This window comes from Pinus tabuliformis, chromosome 1_1 (assembly GCF_031772625.1).
Source record: "Pinus tabuliformis cultivar Carrire ecotype Pingquan chromosome 1_1, CPIR1, whole genome shotgun sequence".
NCBI classification, from domain to species: Eukaryota; Viridiplantae; Streptophyta; class Pinopsida; order Pinales; family Pinaceae; genus Pinus; species Pinus tabuliformis.
The window spans coordinates 544,823,639-544,835,406 of record NC_142297.1 but is presented as its reverse complement, the minus strand read 5'-3'; the positions used below and the strand labels follow the sequence as shown (position 1 = coordinate 544,835,406).

The window sequence follows — 11,768 nt, the reverse complement described above, 5'->3', positions numbered from 1 at the left end:
TGATCTGTAGGATCACCGGCAAGATCACCTGCTGCATCCCGAGTAGCACGGACCCATCTTGGAAGTTGAGGATCCTGAGAAGGTGGGGAAGGATTATCATCCTCGCTTTCATCATCAGAAGAAGAAATGTTTTCAAAGATAGAAGAGATAGGAAGAGGTGGCACATCCGCCGGACTAGGCTCGCAGGCCGATTTATTTTCATCAAATTTTACATCTCTTCTAATGATAACATTTTTGGACTTAAATGGAATAAGTCTATAGCCTTTTACATCTTCAGAATATCCAACAAAAGTACATTTCTCACTCTTAGGTTCTAAAGCTTTATGCTTTTCATCTGGAATATGGGCCCATGCTTCACTTCCAAACACACGAAAGTGACTTACATCTGGTTTAATGGAACTCCAAGCTTCTTCTGGAGTGATATTCTCTAGAACCTTAGTAGGAGTGCGATTGATTATATAATTTGCACAATTAATTGCTTCGGCCCAAAAACTAAGACTGAGTCCTTTAGATTGCAGCATACAATTAGCCATTTCCTTTAAGGTGCGATTTTTCCTTTCAGCTACACCATTTTGTTGTGGAGTGTATGGAACAGTATGTTGCATTTGAATTCCATTTTCGGTGCAAAAGTTGATGAATGCATTTTTAACATATTCTCCACCATTATCAGTTCTTAGCTTAAGAATTTGATGTCCAGATTGTTTTTCAACGAATGCTTTGAAGGCCAAAAAGGTGGTAAATACTTCGCTCTTGAGTTTTAAGAAGTATACCCAAGTGCGTCTGGAGAAATCATCAATGAAAGTTAAGAAGTACTTGCAGCCAGAGAATGAAGCAACAGGAAGAGGACCACATAAATCACTGTGCACAAGCTGTAAAGGGGCTGAGGCGTGCCAAGAGGCACGTTTGTCAAAACTGTCCCGATGATGTTTTCCGAGTACACATCCGGAACAAACACCATCTTTGCAAGATACCATAGGAAGACCTGTCACCATGTTTTCTTTACATAGATGCTGAAGGGAGCGATAGTTTAAGTGACCATACCGCTCATGCCAAAGTTTGCTCACTTCATCATTATGAGCAACAAATACTGAGGGAAGATGGGATGACCCAAAGTTGTGAAACTTATACAACCTTTTGGAATCATCAGCAAGACCAGTAGCTAGAATCTGTTTAGGATCTTTTAGATCCTTGATTACAACATCATGAGGTGAAAATTCAACAATTTTACCTTCACCTGAATGAGTTATCTGATAGACAGATAGAAGGTTGCAGGATAAGTTTGGAACACATAATACATCATTGAACTGACCATTGTCTAGATGAACAGTTCCAGTCCCTACAACATTAAGAGATCTATCATCACCAACATATATATTTTTGGTGTTACAATCATTTAAAGAAGAAAACATGGCTTGGTTTTTGGCCATGTGACAAGAGGCTCCAGAATCAATGAGCCACTCATGAGAATGAGAAGAAGAAGAAGATACATTTAATGCATAACCAGACTGAGATGATTGACGATGACATGCAGAAAATGCCGTTCCGGAAGTTGAAGTTGAAGTAGGCTCCAGATGGATGTTATGTTTCTTCATTGCGGCTTCCAAGGCTTCCATCTTCTTAAAGCATTTAGATTCTAAGTGGCCATCTCGATTACAAAAGTTACAATGTCTGTCAGTCTTCTTCCATTTGTTTTTATTGGTCTTGTCATATTGCTGAAATGATCTTTCATCTTGAGGCTGAGTTGGTTTAGGACCATTCCTTTGAGGATAAGACTTCTTAGGATTCTTTGAATTTGGTTGCTGCTGGGCGGCTAACGCTTTCGAGGAAGAGTTTCCAAGATTAAGAAGACCAAGGTGTAAGAGTTTTTCTTGTTCTCTTATTAAGGAATCACAAAAGAAGTCAAAGGAAGGGGGCTTGTAGTCTTTGCCTTGACAAATGAAAGCTTCCCTGGTAGAATGGAAAGTGGAAACAAATACAGAGTAGGCTGGTCCCAACTTAGTAAGGATGGAATAAATAAGGTTACCATCTTCTTTCTTAACTTTAACACCTTCCAAGAGATATCTAAGGGTCTTGAATTTGGACAAGAAATCTTCAATGCAAGAAAAATTATTAGGATCCAAAGTAAGCAACTCATTCTCAAGTTGATGGGCTCTAATTTCATTTTTAATCCCAAAAACTTTAGCAAGTTTTTCTAATGCTTCATGAGGAGTTTCAATTTCTGCAATGTGGAATCTAAGATCAGGAGAAACAGACATTCCTATCAAACCACGTGCTTGATCTTGTCGATTTTCCCATTTTTCGGCCTTGTCTTCATCTTTGGGTTTCTTCTCTTGGTCTGTGGCTATTCTGAAGAGACCTTTACTTCTAAGTAAATCTCCCATGTAGGCTACCCATTGGAAGTAGTTAGTGCTGTCAAGAATGACTTGGCATGGACTTTCCATTTTTTGAAAAACAACTGAAGCTGAAGATGCTGAAAGTAAGTGGTCCAATGGATAGATCTCGAAAAAATAGGCGGTTTTAAAAAAAACGGCTCTAAAAAAGGCTTCCGGATGAAGAAGTTATGGCTTTTTGAAAAAAAATTGTTGACGTTGCCGGCAAAGTGCGCGAATGTGCGGGAATGAAAAAATCCGCCCCCACAAAATGGACTTGAACCCAAGACCTCTACTCTCTTAAAAGGTCTTTGAACCAATTGATCTATACAAAATATTTGAGAGAGAGAGAGAGAGAGAGAGAGAGAGAGGGGGGGGGGGGCCTCGATTTGCGTGCTTGCCTTGGGAAGACTCTTTTCCCCTACAAAACACAAAACACAAAACCCAACACGAATATCCAAAGAAAAACGAACCTTACGGCTCGAAGTTAGCTTTAGCCAAAAAACTAGAAATTTAAAAAAAAAATCTCAAAGTTAGCTTTTAGCCGAAAAACTAAATATTTTTCCCAATGTTTCTGATTTTCCGAGATCACACTAAGGTGCAGGGAAAAGAGCATACGCATGAGAAAAATCCTTTCTTTCTGTTTCTGATTTGCCCAGATCGCACAGAGTCGCAGGGCAAAGAGCATACGCAGAAATGAAAGGTATAGATCCGGAAAAAAAAGGGCTAAATAAACCGAAACCGAAATAAGCAGAGAGAAAATGACAGTAAACTGCAAAAAAAAACTGTATACCTCCCGATCTGAAAAATGACGCAGCTAGGGCTACCGGAAACCTTTTCGCGTGAAACGAAAGGGGTTCCTCACTGAAACAGATGCTCTGAACGCAACAGAGCAGTCCTCTCGGCCCGAAAGCAGTCAGAAACAGCAGATCTAGGAAACGACAGCCGCATGCAGTTCTACCGGCTTCAGATTTGGATCACCAACGGACGCGGCCCTCAAATAGCTCTGATACCATGTAGGAATTTACAGGGTAAGTTCCTCAGAAAGAATACCAAGAGGACACCGCTCACAACCAGATCTCAAATCAATACACCAGTATTTTTGACGTGGTTAAAACCCTCAGAGTGCAAGGAGGGAAACAGTCCACGGCCTGTCCCAACGTGGGTACAGACAATTTATTAATCAAAGAATGAAAATTTACATAAGCTTCTCTCATGCACGGATTACTCGAACAATGACCCTCCATGCGCTTTAAATAGAACTCATGGACCAATCGGGTGTCAAGCCACGGATCGAGTGTCGGTAATACCGAGGTGAGAGTGAACCGTCGGATCACTACATATCGTGACCGTCGGATTGTAAGTTACAAAATGTACAACGGTAAAGAAACACACTTTACCTAACTCTAACCTAACTCTATACTAGACCAAGTTGAACTTAACTATATCCTATGTGTCGGAATATCCTAACACATTTATGCATCTTCTTCCCTTCAAATCTATTTCACATCATCTTCATAAGTGCCAAGTAACTAATGCATAATAGCTCAATCAACGCCCTCACATTCTCCCATTCTCTGACCTCTCTATGTATTCCAAAATCACTTCTTTTATAGAAATTTTTTGTTGGTTGATTGTATCTCACATAGGAATATGAAGTGAATATTCTTGACTCTTTGCCTTCCACTCATTCATTTCTAAACTCTTCAAATCTTGAATATTGGAACACAAAAATAAATAATCCATTCAATATTAATTGCAGCCATATGTAATGATTAAATGCATCAACCTAATGTCAAGAACAAATAACAATATTTATCACTAATGCATCACAACAATCTTTGCAACATATTTGCCTCTGTCTTGAAGTCTTGCCTTTGCATCACAACAATTAAGCTTAATCAACAAGTTCACATCACAAATTCTTTATTAAACAATCCTTGCAACATTATCCAAGCATCGAGCCATTAACATGCCATCAAGGTATTTGTTGCTCCTTTGTCCATTGCTCTGTTTCTCCTTTGCTTGTTGTCCCTGTGTTGCGCCTTTGCCATCAATGATAATATTGCCAACAATCTCCCCCTTTGGCATTGATGGAAACACATTAGTCCTCCCCCTTTTGTCCTCAAACATATTTCTCATTGTTTCCCATAACCTCTGCTTACCTCCCCCTTTGACATCAATGACAAGGGGTTATAGATGTCTTGTAGCTTGTAAAAGAGTCCTCAGTGTAGTTGTCATCATTGCTTTAATGCTTTAAAACATGCAATGTATTGTTCTGCATCATTGATTGAATGCTACTCCAGATGGCTTATTAGAGCTCCTCCATATTGAATGAATGTTGCTCCAAAGTGAACGCTTCTCTATATGACATATAAACATTGTAAGAGTGGTGCAAAATATTGTTGTGAGAACACTCTGAAAGCAAGAATACTATTGAGAGAACACTTTGTAAGGAAAACATGGTATGCATGAGAACTGTATGATGATTTAAACCAATAATTCAGATTTTCTTCTAGTCTTGAGTACCAACAAAAAGGCTTCAACAAAGGCTTCAACCCCCTAAATAATCTTCTTGAATGTGTGTTTGAGATGCTGGCTTGTAGCAACTTCAAAAGCTTTGGTCCCCAAGACAATAGATCTATTTTCAAGTGTGTTTTTAACAACGTCCTTAACTTGAGTGATAGTATAATCATTATGTCCTTTTATTAAAAATGTACATGAGTGGGGATTCCTAATAATTTCCACAAAAAAATACTTTACTTCCCCTAGGGCATGCTCATATACAAGCCCAACCCATCCAAGAACATTAGGAGTCATATCATCAACAGAATTGATAGCTGCTCACCATGTTAAAACCAATCTCTCCATATTGCGCCTCTTTGCTCTCCTCAAAGTTATACTCCTTTCTTTTGCAAGAAGAGCAAGTGACATAGGGTCTATTCCCTTTTAATTAATCACAACAAAATTGTTGTTAGATCCATCACAAACTTTCTTCTACAGGTTAATGATATTTTGAGTTTTCTCATCTACTTGTTTTCTTTTTGCTAAAACCATTTTCTCCCTCTGCTCTGCATTTGAATAAAATAAAGTTGTGTTTACTTCAGTGTTTTCATATTCTAGAGATACATAGAAATTCAACATGTAGCAATTATCCACTTCTTTCTTCATGTCGAGATGCCAGGTTCCATGACCAAGAAACAGGTTTTCAACTGGATGAGAATCTATGTCAAACTTATGCCTCATATGAATAATGTCCACCATAAATAGTCAATAGATATTATCGGCCTTTGGGTACAAAGCACCACATTCACAACAAATGTCAGTTAATTGATATGCAAGTGCTTCAAGAGCTTTGTCCTAAGATTTGTCCTTGCTACCATTTTTAACATCTCCCTTTCAGGTGCTTCCTCCATAAGAACTGAGTTTTTGAAATTATCAAGAAAATCCAATGTAGTTCTTTTTGCAATATCAAATCCATCCACTAGCATAAGCGGGTGCATTCCTTCATTTATGTAACTTTCTGTTTTCTTTTTTCATTAGCTCCCCAATGAAAAGAAATGTAGATGTTATGCCATCTCTACTTATATCATACTGAGTAGCAGCTGGGATATGAACAAAAGTTGAACTAGGTTTCGCTTTCCTATGCATTGAGTGCACTCCCCTCTTGTTTTTTGTTTTTTCACAGTTTGTCGCTTTGTTGATGTTCGGTCGTCTTCTATAGACTCTTCATAATATAATAGCACTGTAACACTATGTAACACAACTAAGCTAATATGTATTGAAAAAAGATTGGTGTGCCAAGTGGCTCGGTCAAAGTAGAATGTAGTCAAGGATGATATTAGGGCATAAAACTCTAATGTCAAAAGAATATCTCCAACAAAAATATAATATATTAATCTTGGTATATAATGCCATCAAACTATTAGAATATCGATATCATATAATGCCTTATTAAAACCAATCAATGATCTTATAACGCCAATAACAAAGTAACCACATAATTGATATCAATAAGGACATGAATTTGAAGGAAGGCTCTTGAGTCTTCTCCATGTGGCTTCTTCTTACATGTATGCAAATTCAGAACATCAAATAACGATGCCTAATTGTGTGAAGCATCTAGTGAATGCCACCGTTGTGGTTGAAGGAGCTGCCCAGTTTCTGCTTAGCTACTGATCCTTTAGATTTCTTCTTTCAAAATGTAATAAATCAAGCCCAAGGCATGTTAGCAGCTAATGGATTAATACTTAACACTTTCGATGAGCTCAGAGGCACTCTCACTTCACTTCCTTGTCTATGTGATTGGTGCTCTGCTGCTCTTCCATTTTATATTTATAATACAATTTTAATATTAATGTTGCATGTTGAATGTCTTTTATCTGGAGTTAGGGCACAAAACCCAAAAAAATATTTCCTTATGGTAAATGCGTCAATACTGAAGCCTTCAACAATTTCTCCCGCCACCGTCGAGTACTCGCACAATACATCAATCTCCTCTCCTTTTGAATCCGCTAGAGAACCCACAGCTCTAGCCAACTCACCAACAACTCTCACATTCTTTTTCCCTTGCACCTGCAAGTCAGTAGAAATATGGGTGAATGCATGTGCAATGAGAGCACCATCGACCAGAACAACCCTCATTTCCCCACAATTAGCAACCACGTAGGTATCATCAATAACACACAGCCATCAAGATGACATGATGCAACATTTAAGGCTTTAAAGCAAAAGATATATGCCAATGTTTTCGTGAGGTGCGGATAGATGATAATTTTTGGGTCATTCTCGTGGAATGAAGGCACGTCTTCTTGCATGAGAACTTTGGCTACATTGAATTCATCATATAACATTGTTGATATATATTGACAATATTCATGTCAAGTCTACATCCAAGTATATTTTTAAGATGATACAACCAAATACAACGGAATCCTTTTGTATATGTCCAAATTGATAAATCTGGGATGGTTGAAAAGTGGTGTCCTTATTGAATTTTGCACTTCAGTTGGCCTGATGACTTCCACTTGGATCCTCACGTTGCTTTAATGTGCGAATGAATTGATGTATTTTGGGTCTTTGGGTGCAATTATCGCTCCAATTTTGGTTGCAACGTTCGCAATAGGTAAAATAAAGGAATCCTAGTGTACAGAGCTAAAAACAACAAATGTTGACCTCTGGAGATCAAGAAATCCATTTATTCGGTACACCACCTTCATGATGGTTATCATCTGAGACCTTCAATGGTTTCCTTTTCCCAGGCTGATTTTTCTAGACACTGCCGCTTCCTTTTTCTATTCTGCAAGCCTACCATTTACGCCTTCTATTTTCTTTCAATAGTTCTCAAAATTGATGTTCTGATCATGAAACAAATCTAAAGAGGTTGAACCTCAGACTATGAGCACCGTTTTCATCCCTCTTCTGACTTGTAAACCAAAAAAATGGCTTCATATTGGCAACGACATTATATCAGGCTCTACCTATCAAGACTTGTCACTCTTAAATAATTTTCCTTTCTGAAGGCCCTTGAGAACACAATTTTCCAATTCCTAGCGCAATAGACTGTAATTGATGAAAAATTGACTTTGTGTTCTTTATGTCTCTCGTTCTAGGGTCCAGGTTACACAGGTGCAACATCTAAATCAATTTTCTATGAAGCTAGAGGAGGTCGTCAGTATTGGATCATAAAACGCCATATCAAAGATAATAGTTGAACGCATTTGCAGTAGTCACATCATAATAACCCAACCCATATAAATATATATTAAGCAGCATGCTGGATATATATAGTTTGCAAATAATAAATGCACCCAATTGTCTGCCAAAGCATCACCATCATTGATATATGCCTATGACATTCCAAGAAATCAACAGGATCAATATCTTGAGGTTAATGTTGCATGTGAGAATCCTATGCTTTAAGTCATAGATATCCGATTATAATTTTTGTCAAGCCTTATATTTTGAATTCCAGAAAGTATGTCAATATATACATATGTATATAGTGCAACAATATTTTTTATGTCGTATAATGCATATGTCAATGCCAATACACATTATCACCATCAACGCACTGAGAAGTAACACACATTATCACCATAATTCATATGTAACTGACTGAGAAGTAACGCACTTGCCTGACATCTGACTTTCACAGTAAATCTGAATTCTGGCCTCAATTTCTCCCTGGCTTTGGAAACCTCCTTCGCCACTCAATTTTGTGCCAACCTTCTCTGTAACTGATCAAATCTAGGTCAATTCTTCAAAAAAATTGGAGTGTAACGCATGCTAGCACATATCAGAATGCCATGTATTCCCTGCATTTGCCAGTAATTTAATGTTGCCAATGCTAATATAATGAGAACTGCACATTAACATATTTTATTCCTCAATAATTCCAACGCCTGCCAATATGCCTTAGTGCTTCACACTGTATCAATAATGTATTTGCCAGATATATATCAATGTCATCATATCATCACCAACCCCTCCATATAATATCAACATAACCCAAGATATTAACCATAGTTGCATGGTATTAATGCACAACGTCCTTTGGATGATTTATTTTTAACCTAATTCTCTGATCTACCAACATCTATTTTATTTCAGATTAATACGTTGCCAATTTTATTTAGCATCTGATATCTGTCACCTCTATCTATCTCCTATGCCTGTGTTACTCCCTTTGAATATGTTCTGGAGCTTCACATCTCACAGTGCCTACATACCAGACAAGAATGATACTTCATGTTGGTATTTTCTTTATTTCTTCTTCTTTTCATCCTCCTCCCCCCCTTTTTTTGTTGACATCTACCTTAGTTTTGGCATAGGATCGTCAAGGACCAAAATCTTCCTTCTCCAAGAAAGATGGCGCAACAAAAATTCTTGGTTGCAGGCTTGAGATTTTTTTCTTTTTGGTTAATCATTATATTGGATCCAGGGAATCAATGCATGAAATTGTTTGAGAGTTAATATCAGAACCAGAGCTCCTTCCCTTTGGGCACTACCCATCTCTCAATGACCTTATCCACATTGATTTCATGAATTGAAAAAAAAACAATTATATCTATTGCCATAAAGTTGATATACCAGATGCACACAATTGGCCTTAGAATACTTATGAAACTGTAGCTCTTTAAAAAATTGAATTGAGTTCTAAAAGCTCCATCTAATGGGATTATGACACCATTCAATTTCCTCTTCAACTACTCTCAACGATCTTCAGTCACCCAATACAAAAAAATCTAAACTGCAAATTGCTAACTAGATTCAAACACACTCCTGCATACATGTAAATGGTCGATCTCTTAAATTTATGCAATGCATCTCATTCCAGATTGTGATAGAAACCTCTTATGCCTACACATGATTTCTCTGCATAGAAGGTAATATTATTGATAGAGGTTGTACTTCACTTTCAAGCTGACCTTGTTTTCCATCTTTTTGCAGATGTCTTAACTTTGATTTAAACTTCCTTTGATGGCTCTGGATCCACTTAGATTTTCTTTAAAGATTATGGGGCTGCTCTCCCCTTGAGATGTTTCTTCTCTAACATTGTCATTAACCTGGTTCTTTATTGATCTCATGAGCAACTCTCCTCAAAATATTAATGTTTGTTACAATTTCCATCTTCTTTGAACCATTAGCAATTAGTGCAAGCGTACAAGGAGTTTTATAGGTATTGAAGATCAATTTATTTGTTTCTTGGTCCATTATTACGATTGAGGTTGTGGTTAGATGTTGTATTTATTTCAAGGCTCTGCAAAGTCCCTTGACCTTCTTTCAATCCAACACTTCTAGCATCTTCTTTTATGTTCCTTTTCTTTGTCTGTAAGTTGGATATAATATAGTGGCAATGCCATCCACTAAATATTCCAACATATTTTCCAGAGTATAAATGTATTTCACACCTTCATATTCAAGGCTTTATTGTCAATATTGGGGTTGCTATCCCCCTCAGGTGCTACTGATCTAACACTGACAGATTCTTCCTTTTGTTCTTGAGTAACTCCCCCTGAGACCAAGCTAGGTCACTGGTTGTTCTTTATTCTTTCTCTTCCACACTTTAGTAGGTTGTATTCTCTTATTTGCATTTCTTTCATTGTTTGATCTGCTTGGAATTGCTTCCATCTTCTGTTTAGTGCTCGTTAGAATATATGGCAGCTTACAATCCTTTGCTTTGTGGCCAAGATTATTACACACAAAACATCTTGTGTGGCCAAGAAATAGAGAAAATGATGTGTTTCTTTTTGTGTTCATGTTTTTCTTCATATACACTTTGCATTCAAACTCCTTATGTCCAAATTCATGACACATATAACAATAACCATAGAAAGAGTTTATGTACCTGGTGGTTGATGTTCTCCTTTGATTGCTTGTTGGATAGCACCTTCTTGTTTGTTGCATGTTTTGCTGAATAGTCTTGATCTTCTTGTTCTTACAGTCTGTTGCTATGTGTCCAGGTTCATGGCAATGGAAGCATGAGATATGTTCTCTCCTTTGAATTCTTGCAGGCTTCTTAACCTCATATCTAGGAGCAGATTGCATTTTCTTCACTTCATACTTTTCATTTTGATTTTGCTGCTTGTATTTGTTTATTTCTTTTCCAATCATGTTGTTGTTGGCTTCTTCTCCTATAGGTCTTTTCAGAACTTCATTATCCTTTAAGGTTTCCTTTGAGCTACTGCTCTCATATTCTGAGTCCTTCATGGATACAATCTCCTCTTCAAGCTTTCTACACAGAGTTTTATTTTCATCCAAATCACTTCTAGCTGAAATAATCTCAGACTCTAATCTTTCACATTGTACCTTTTTCTCCTTTAGTTGGTTATTCATCATCCCTTCTCTTCTCCTTGCTTGTTCAAGTTGTGTCTTCAAACTGACAATTTCCTCATACTATGCTCTCTCTCATCACATATTTGTACCAGTTTCTTTATATCTTTGTTTTCATTTTTCAATCTTTCTATTTCAGTCAAGGCTATGTCAAGCTTGGCTTGTTCTTCAACTGTCTTTTCATCATGGAAATCAAATCCATTCACACTAGCAGAGAGCTCATTTGACTGAATGCTTTCCTTTTGACAAGAATTTTTCTTTTTCCTCTTTATATTCTCCTTCTTGACAGTGCAGCTACTAGTGTCTCCTTTATGCATGAGATGCAATCTATCCCATATTTCTTTTGCATATTTTAAGTCTATTACTATATCAAGATCCTTATTATGAAGATTATTAAACATAACACATTTTGCCTTAGAATTCCATTGTTGTTCTTGCGCAGAGGGAGAGTCTTTACAGTAGCCATCACATACTAGTTTCCATACACTAGGTCCATAAGCTATCAGTTCAGATTTTACCTTATCTCTCCATTCATGAAAGTTTGATGTACTAAGCACAGGTACA

The 11,768-nt window shown here is 37.3% G+C and overlaps 1 pseudogene; it reads right to left on the bottom strand.

Moving 5' to 3' along the window:
• Window positions 1-4,859: 4,859 nt before the first annotated feature.
• On the bottom strand, window positions 4,860-5,633 carry LOC149214258 (T-complex protein 1 subunit zeta 1 pseudogene; annotated as a pseudogene).
• Window positions 5,634-11,768: the final 6,135 nt, after the last annotated feature.